Genomic DNA, 10118 nt, shown 5'->3' with positions numbered 1-10118 from the left:
CAGGCAAGTTCTGTTGCTCTAGACCTGACAGATAGTTTTCAGTACAGTCTCAAATTTGGCCGAAGTTCAGAAACGCCAAAAAAGTGACAACTTTGACTTGGGTTTTAAAAAAAACATCATCATCGAATTTTGTTAACATTTGCCTGAATAATCCTCAATACATGGTAACTTTTAGGCACTAGAAAAGTGTTGCATTATATTGTTTTAAAATACAAAAATAAACACAAAACTAAGTCCATGTTTTTGTTATATAGAATTGCTTATTACTGCCTCTTAGAAATAGTAGCTGTCAGAAATTTGATTTAGCACTCATTGAAAGTGGTTACATTTTATTTACCCCAATATCCGAACCATTCTCAATGCTTATAGAACTTCTATTCGCTTGTTAGCGGCGCTCTTAATGCGTGAAAATGGGAATAAATTCGCTATTTTGCCTGATGTCATAAGAGTTGGCTGGTGGCGGTCAAACGTTGTTCGTATTCTCTAATTTATTCGTCGTACGGTCTACTGGTATATATAATCGATTCTTTAAAGATATTAGATCCTTTCTCGGGTCTTACAAAAATTTCTATATATAAAAGTTAATATTAACGCGTTTCTCGAGTCGGCGTTTTCGAACCTGCGTCTATTTACCTCTGTGTTCAATGGTTCTACAAGGCACTGTCAGGAGACAAAACGTCGTTTCCTGAGGGGAACGATTTATCCGCAAGGTTTTTTAATCATGGGCAGTTTTAATCGGGAGGCAATTTAAAAATTTGATGCCGCTTCATGTGCACATTGCAATTCAGAAAATCGTAACAAGAAATGAACGGCGGCAGTTGATTTCGGTTTTGCGCACAGTATATTGTCCAGCACGAAGCACTAACCAGATCACAGCGTCTTCCATTCAGAAGCAGCGGTGGAGGCCACGTAGGATGCACTGCCTTAAGTTGACTGAGCGTACTTCCACAGGTGGAGCGTCTGAACTCCAGGCACTTTCTTTGCCAGTTTCCATTGTTCCTTCTTCACTTCGCGAAAGTCTGCAAGCTCCCTCTGTGGGAGCTCCAGAATGGTGATGTTCTTTAGTGTTTCTTGAATTGCGTCTACGAAGCCTCTGGCTGTGTGTATGGCCTCACTTACAGGCTTCCGCAAGTTGTGGTTTGATGCTCGATGTTTCACTGGCCCACCAGCACCGTCGCAAGCATTTTTGCAGTGTCCAGAGGCCGATAACATCAATATCGTCCATTGACATACACTGCGCTGCAGCTCATGAAACTGGTATTTATTCCTGAAGTCAGCGGGAGCCCCGTCACTCAAATATATTATCTTGGTGTAGATTGGCGCGTTTTATTCGAGATGTGCTTTGATTTTCGACAGAGCCAAGCATGCATGATCGGAATCATGAGACATATCGTTGAAATTAACGGCGTAGTTACCAGTCGATTTTCTTGACATGACAACGCAGGTAAACACGGTTACCTGCTTTTTCTGCCAATGGTACGCTTGTACTCAGTCTGGAAGCACAACTGTTCATTTTTTGGCGAAATCAACATGTAAAAGAATTGCACCTCTCTTGCAGCAGTGTGCATTTTCGTGTATTGCTCTTGCTTGCACAGATATAATGTAGTTGAAGGAATGCATTTCATGGCCACTCTTAGAAATTCTTTAATAAACGATGAAGCGGTGAGAATTTTTTTAACTAGCTCACCGTATTCCCATGTAGCAATCAACACCTCATCCTCGCTGCTCATTTCAAAATTTTCCAAAGTGAAAATGCCATCATGTGGATAGTGGCACAATTCCTGAGGAAACATGACGCAGCATCACACCATCGAGCATCACAACACAACTTGCGGAAGCCTGTAAGTGAGGCCATACACACAGCCAGAGGATTCGTAGACGCAATTCAAGAAACACTAAAGAACATCACCATTCTGGAGCTGCCACAGAGGGAGCTTGCAGACTTTCGCGAACTGAAGAAGGAACAATGGAAACTGGCAAAGAAAGTGCCTGGAGTTCAGACGCTCCACCTGTGGAAGTACGCTCAGTCAACTTAAGGCAGTGCATCCTACGTGGCCTCCACCGCTGCTTCTGAATGGAAGACGCTGTGATCTGGTTAGTGCTTCGTGCTGGACAATATACTGTGCGCAAAACCGAAATCAACTGCCGCCGTTCATTTCTTGTTACGATTTTCTGAATTGCAATGTGCACATGAAGCGGCATCAAATTTTTAAATTGCCTCCTGATTAAAACTCCCCATGATTAAAAACCTTGCAGATAAATCGTTCCCCTCAGGAGACGACGTTTTGTCTCCTGACAGTGCCTTGTAGAACCATTGAACACAGAGGTAAATAGACGCAGGTTCGAAAACGCCGACTCGAGAAACGCGTTAATATTAACTTTTATATATAGAAATTTTTGTAAGACCCGAGAAAGGATCTAATATCTTTAAAGAATCGATTATATATACCAGTAGACCGTACGACGAATAAATTAGAGAATACGAACAACGTTTGACCGCCACCAGCCAACTCTTATGACATCAGGCAAAATAGCGAATTTATTCCCATTTTCACGCATTAAGAGCGCCGCTAACAAGCGAATAGAAGTTCTATAAGCATTGAGAATGGTTCGGATATTGGGGTAAATAAAATTTAACCACGTTCAATGAGTGCTAAATCAAATTTCTGACAGCTACTATTTCTAAGAGGCAGTAATAAGCAATTCTATATAACAAAAACATAGACTCAGTTTTGTGTTTATTTTTGTTTTTTAAAACAATATAATGCAACACTTTTCTAGTGCCTTAAAGTTATCATGTATTGAGGATTATTCAGGCAAATTTTCACAAAATTCGATGATGATGTTTTTTTTTAAACCCAAGTCAAAGTTGTCACTTTTTTGTCGTTTTTGAACTTCGGCCAATTTTGAGACTGTACTGAAAACTATCTGTCAAGTCTAGAGCAACAGAACTTGCCTGAGGTGAGTAAAAACAGCTGAAAAATACTGAGAAAAATATTCAGCGGGGAGATCTTTAGGCATCTTGCCCTAAGACTGCCCTGAAAAGTGCCTTTTTTGCGCCGCATAGCTCCGGAAGCGAAGTTTGCAATTTTTTTACTCGGAAGGTTGAAAGAGCAAGAAAACATTATTTATTTTCTCGGATTGTACAAGTTGTAAAGAAGTTCTGAAAAATTGCTTATGCGCGGAAAAAATTTTTTTGTGCATGGAATGAGGCTTCAAACTTGCAACATTGCGAAGTGCCAAAAACGACATTCTCCACCTCTTGTGACATGCGATTTTTTTCCGAAAAAACTACGAAGCTTCTTGCAAAACTAAGGTTCATTCCTTTGTGTGGACACATTTGCCCATCATATATAAAAATTTCATTGAAAACAAAAAATGGTCATGGGACCTCGATTACCGTTCTTATCTGAACACGCCCATATACATAAAATATTTACAGCAAGGTGGCATGAAACAAAACATGGAACCGGCTAGCTCGGCATACCTAGTCGAGATTTGGTATCAGCTCAAACCCTAGCCAAGAACGGCTTTTCGGGCTACAGTGCTGGGTTTTAAACACTGCAAGGCGTGGCCCGCAATCAGCACTGACCAATCCCGGCAAAAGAGCACTAACCAATCGTGGCGAATTCTTTACACCATTGGCTCCCGTACTTGTAGCTCGCTCTCTAGCTTTGCGAATGTCCGTAACCCTCTCCCTGAAACATGTACTGAAAAAGGAGCATCAAGAGTTACTAAAATCAAACCACATTCCCGGAAGAGAGCACAACTCGATTGGTACACGGGGTTGCATGCCCCGCCCTCAACTTCTGCAGTGTTGACCAAACTCTCTCCCCTCCCTGAAATCAAGCGAAAAACAAATGAATGTGTGCCGAGTTGTTCCCACGGCATCGCCTGCTATTGCAAGCACATTGGTCATCGTTTCCAAGTATTGGGAACTCACGGGTTATCAGCTGCTGCTAAGCTGCCGGCGTTCTGTCCCGCGGTTCTCCGTGGCATCCTCAAATTTATGACTTGTTTACATCTTCGAGACCCCTAGGCCGCCCGAAGTCTCGCGGTGTCCCTTTTCCCGTTGCGGGAACATCACTAGGAACCCATTAAGACCTTTTGTTCCCGGCCCCCGTGACCATGCCGCACACTTCACAGACATCACTCGGACAGGCCTCGTCCGGCCGTTCATCAGTGGTTCCTACCAGTCGGCACGGCGGTTCCTTTGGGATAGCTTCCATATGGCGCGTCCCTGCAGCCGAATCGCAGGACCGGCCCCTTCCCATCTCCCTTTGTGGAAGCCACCCATTGCCTTAGCCCCGCCATTGACTGCCAGATGTCTTGGTCGTTCGGCGCCGCATTCCTTCCTTTGCTCCCTTTCTGCTGAACTCCGCTGGTAATCGCGGTGAGGTGTTGACACACTGATGCGCTGTCTCCTACAACCCTCCGGTGCATAGCCTCGAGCTTTACACGCCCTTCCTAAGATTCATGAAAGGGATCCGTACCTTTGCGTGAATCAGACCCAAACCAAGGAAGGTTCTATGCTAAGGAACAAGATACTGGTGCTATGAAATCTTGATCGTCTTGATCGTAGCCAGGAGCTGGCGACAACTTTACCGAGTGTAAAATACCATGCAAAGCAACACACGTTACGACCATTCGCGTACAGGACATTCAGAGAAACACACACACAACAAAATGAAAACTGGTGTCGAAACAAGCACTGACCCAACCAGGCATGCAGCACGTCCATGCACACAGTTTGTCTCTCTCGCGGCAAACGTCACTGACTATGTCCTGCACAGCACACGTCCTCCCCTCCCTGCATTCCAGGGCGACCTTCACTTTCTGTCTCCCTGTTCTCGTTAGGTAACCTGGACAGTGCGTCGGCGTTGCCATGAGCGCTTCCCTTTCGGTGTTGGACCACCTGAGGGGTGGTCCGAGTAAGAAAGGAGAGGGGGTTGTGATCAGACACCACCGTGATCTGAGCACCGAACAGCCAGATATCAAACTTCCCCAGCCCCCAAATCACTGCGAATGCCTCTCGTTCTATGGTTGACCATCGCGCCTGGGTAGGAGAGAATCGATGACTTGCGAAGGCGATCGGTCGTTCGGAGCCATCATCCGCGCGTTGAGCCAGACAGGCCCCTGCCGCAGATGCTGATTCATCCGTGTACATCCAAAATGGCCTGCTGGTATCGGGCGTTCCAAGGGCAAGGGCTTCACAGAGTGCCGTCTTGAGTCGTTGGAACACGGTTTCAGCCCTAGCGGACCATGGGATGGTGTTCGGAATTTTTTTCCCTGTCAGTTTCGTCAGCGTAATTAGGCACGCAGCCCCGGTAGTACCCGTACAACCTGAGTACACTGCGAAGCTCCCTTTTAGTTTGGGCGCCTTCAATCCCTTAATCGCTACCAATTTCTTGTGATCGGGCACATGAGTTCCTGATCCAATCACGTGGCCCAAGTAACGGATGGACCCTCTCGCTACTTGGCACTTTTCCAGCTTGACTTTTAAGTTTGCTTTTTGCAGGGTTCCAAAGACTGCGCATAAATGGCGCATGTGGTCTTCTAGTGTTTCACTAAAAACCGCTATGTCGTCTAGGTACGCGCATGCATAGGCGGAGTGCGGAAGCAGGAGCGCATTCATGACTCGCTGAAATGTTTGGGCCGCATTTTTCAGCCCAAACGGCATCACTTTCCACGCAAACTGCCCCCGGTGACAGACAAAAGCAGTGAGTAGCTGCGCTGACCGAGCTAGTGGTACTTTCCAGTAGCCTCTGCGAAGATCGAGCAGAGTTATATAGTGCGCCCTTTCTACGCTCATGATAAGTTCTTGCTGTAGAGCCATCGGGTAGGCATCAGCCACCGTTCCTGCATTAAGTCTCCGAAAGTCAACGCACATTCGTACGGTCCCATCTTTCTTGGGAACACAAACGATGGGATGAGCGTGCGGGCTTTCACAGAGAAAATTAGGCCCAATTGGAGCAACTCATCCACCTGCTTGCCGACCTCTCCTTTCAAGCTAACAGGTATGTGGTAGTGATTTCCCGCCCCGGGGTTAAAGCCCTCTTCTAGGGTGATCTTATGCTCCCCTACGTCGGCTACCCCTGGTCTGTCACCGAACAACCCTTCATAATCCTGAAACGCTTTCCGGATTAGGGCACTTCCTTCTATCTTCAAGTGAGCGGTCATCTCCTGAGGGAGGATCACTCCCATAGTGCGCGCTGACCTTGGTCTAGGTACGTATTCGACTTCTCTGAACACGCGGTCCTCATCAAAGATCACCCCGACCGTCATTACCCGCCTCTGGTAAGGTCTTAGTTTACTGGCATGCACAAGTGTTCGTCCTCCCCCCGGCATCTCCACAAAGTAGGAGTGCTCGCGGAACTTTTCCACTACACTTCCAGGCCCTTTCCACTGCGGGAACATTTTTCCTGGCCGCTGGTCGTCAAACAGCAGCACGCTGTCTCCCAGCTCAAAGGTTTTCTCCTTTGCCCGTTGGTTGAACTGGGTCGCGTATGCGTCCTGCCGTTTCGAGCTTACTAACTCTGCGGTCTCTGCCGCGTGCTCTAGGCTCGCCTTTGGTTCTTGCATATACTTGGATGGCGACGCCCCCAACGCTGCCGGTATGCTCATCTGCCCCACCCAACCACGCTTTAAGAGAGATAATGGGCCGGTTGACTCTCGCCCGTACAACGTCTGGAACGGCGGAAGCCCCGTCGTATCATGCGGCACTGCACGGTACGCCCACAAAAGGAACGGAATGAACTTGTCCCATTCCCTTCCTTTATCCAGAATGACATGGTAAAGCATGTTTTCGAAGGTTCAATTCCACCGCTCTACCGCCCCATTACTCTCAGGGTGCCCTGGCGTAGAAAACCTCGGGCTGCAGCCCAACCTCTTTAGAAACTTCTTGGTGAGTTCGCTTGTGAAATTCGTCCCACAATCGGAGGCCATCACTTCGGGAATCCCTGTTATGCTGAACACCATCAGGAGGGCATCACAGGTAGCTTTAGCACTGAGGGAGCGCAAGCACACAACCTCAGGCCAGCGCGTGCACAAGTCGATGATGCAGAGTGCATATCGGTGACCCCTCGCTGAGGGTGGCTTCAGCGGCCCAATTACATCCGCGTTAACTTGTTCTAACGGGTACCGTGGCCTTGTTAAGGGCTCTATGGGCACGTTGTCTCTCTGCCGGCGATCGGACCTTGTTTGACAACCGTGGCAGCTACTACAGTACTCTCGCATGTCGCTTTCAATCGCCGGCCAGTAAAAACTGTACTTAATCCGGGCTTTTGTTTTCCGGAATCCTAGGTGTCCCCCCCCCCAGCTCGCTTCATGGGCTAGTTTTAGGACTTCCTCACGCCGGGATTTAGGAAGCACCAGCTGCATTACCCGTTGTCCACAGACATTTTCCTTGTGGTACAGCAAGCCATCCACCTCCGTCATGCCTCCTTTCCCAGTTCTACCGTTCTCCCAAAGTGATATCGCTCTTTTGTCCCTCTTTGAAAACTGCCAACGCGCTCCTTTCCCCTGTTGAATGGACAGATGTGTCCTCGGTTTCTTGCGCGTTGTTTTCCGTCTCCTTACTGGTTACAGCGTTCACCTCACGCACGGTGGCGACTTCCCCGACTGCTCCTTCCTGCTCACCTACTACCTGCTCTGTCAATTCGACTCCCGTAAGGTCTGTGCCCTCGACATTGCTTATTGCTGCCAAGCCTTTCATATCATATTAGTCCTTAAGCGACTCCCAGGCTTCCTCCAAGAGCGAACAGTCGGTCCTCGACACCAGTTTGTCGGTCGGGGCGCATACCACCGGCACTGCCTCTTTGATGTCTGCGAAAATGCCCAAGTCGCAGCTTATCGTGAGTGGAACAATCGCAAGTTTGGCCTGCACCTTCTTCCCGAAAGCCGATACCAACTCGATGGCTCCATGCGTCTTAACGAACTCTGGGGGTACCATGCTCTCGCGCACTACTGTAATTTCAGCCCCCGTGTCAAGAATCGCATTAATCAGCCTATTCTGCAGGCCAAGGAAATAGGCTTCAGCTCACTTTGTGCCGCTACTCCTTCCTGTGTTGCTACGAGCGCAGAGAGGCTTTCCCCTTTTGTGTGGGGTGCCTTCAGGGTAGTTTGTCCCACGCCGTGTGGACATTCAGCTTTCCTATGCCCCATTGACCCACACAAAAAGCACCCCCTGTGCCTCGGCTTTCCGTCTGGCGGCTGCGCGTACCCCGCCTCTCGCTTCGGGGGGCCCTCATCTCGCTTTCCTTCTCGCATGCTGTGGCTTGCCACAACTCTCGGCTCGTGCATTTTGACCGCGCTGTTCTTTCCCTGCGCCTCATCGAACGTTTATAAGAACGCGGCAAGCGCTGGTGCTTTCTTCCACCCGTCACCCTCCTGCAAGGTTACATAGCGAAGGGCGTCTTCAGATAGTGTGTTCTTTAATTGGTCGGCCACTAGTAACTCGGCCAGCTCCTCAAACGTTTTGGTTCCCCTTGCCTCCGCATACAAGTTAACCCATTCGCTTCCGCTGCTTCATCCGCGTTCCGCGCACTGCCATCCGCGACATTTTTTGAGCGCGCGGCGCGACCGATGTTGATGCAAACAAGCCGCGATAACTTGCGCTAGAAAAGTCATAGCGTAAAAAAAATGGTTTTATTTTGCTCTCAAAGCACGCACACATATTCGGAATTAGAAATTCTTTCGCGTATGATAAATCTTAAAACACTCTGGCATGTGCAGTGCGACGTTACACTTTTCACACTCCCACCGGCTTTCACTTCTCTTCCCCTGTGCTTTGCAGACCACACATCTTCGAGACGGATTTTCCTTCATAGCATAGGGGAGTATCTGGCGAGGAAAATGCGCCCACTCAGAAGCTTCTAGCCGCATCAGTGATGGAGCCACAGCTGGTTTCCCTCTGCGCTGATATCCTGGCAAAACAGTTTCTTCGACGATCTGTTCCACAAGGTCCACCTTCCAATCCGCGTAGGACAATTTTTTTTCGGTTGCTTTTTGTAACAAGATATAGCTGTTATAAACAGCTAAATCCATAACATAAAAAAAAATTTTCCTGTATCCTTTGGCGTATCTGCGCATTATAGGGAAGGAAGCCAGCTGCTGATCATGACGATCAACGCCTCCCATGCTTTTATTATAGTCAAGCACAACACGAGGTTTTCGGATCGATTGACCATCTTTGGTTTTTCTGCACGAGTCAGTGAAGTCTGCAGCAGTGTGGACAGTGGAGAGCATTGTCACTGGCTTTTTGTCCTGCCATTTTGCAGCCATGATGCCATGAGAAAACACAGTGGAGCACTCACCCCGTTGCAAGTTCAATTTCTTAAAATCTTTCGGCATGTTTTTTTGGTGCAATCTCGCTGTACCAACAGCATTGGATCCTGAATCTTTGACACGTAGAAACAGGGTCGGAGAACTATGCCAATTGTCCACAAAAATGGTATGGCCGTTTGGTAGGTACTCGCTTGCAAGGTCAATAACAACGGCCTCGCTGCACAACATTCCAGCCGTCACAGGCGACTTGTCTCTCTTTTATGGTGTATATCGCAAATTTGAGGCAGTATCCACTGGTGGATTCGCAGATCTTGTAAAATTTTATACCGAAGCGTGCTCTCTTCGACGGGTTGAACTGTACAAAGGAGAGTCGGCCTCGAAACTTCATGAGACTCTCATCCACTGCCAACTGCTCTTCTGGATAGTAGGAACTGGAGAAAACTTCCAAGACGTAATCTAACACTGACCGCAGCTTCCACAGCTTATCCCCTTGTGCTTGGCCGCTACTGTCCGAAAAATGCAAGTATTTACAAAGGGCTTGATAACGCTGCCTTGGCATCAGGGTTGGGAAGAACGGTGTGCTAATTACCGATCTGTGTGCCCAATATGACTGAATTGTGTTTTTCTTGACTTGGCCCATAAGCACACAGACGGCAAAGAAAACCTTCATCTCACCTGGTGTTGTGGGAAACCAAGACCGATCGGGCGCTGAAGCCTGTTTCAGAACAGCAAATGTGTTCGTTTCATCAGCGATCATCTGCCTGAAGTTTTCGCCGATCAAGCAGTTGAAAGACGACAAAGCTGTCGGATTTGCAGAGAGGGCTAACTGAACA

This window comes from Amblyomma mixtum, chromosome 2, assembly GCF_055824585.1.
Source record: "Amblyomma mixtum isolate Tamu chromosome 2, ASM5582458v1, whole genome shotgun sequence".
Classification (NCBI taxonomy): domain Eukaryota; kingdom Metazoa; phylum Arthropoda; class Arachnida; order Ixodida; family Ixodidae; genus Amblyomma; species Amblyomma mixtum.
Note: the sequence above shows the minus strand (reverse complement) of the source record.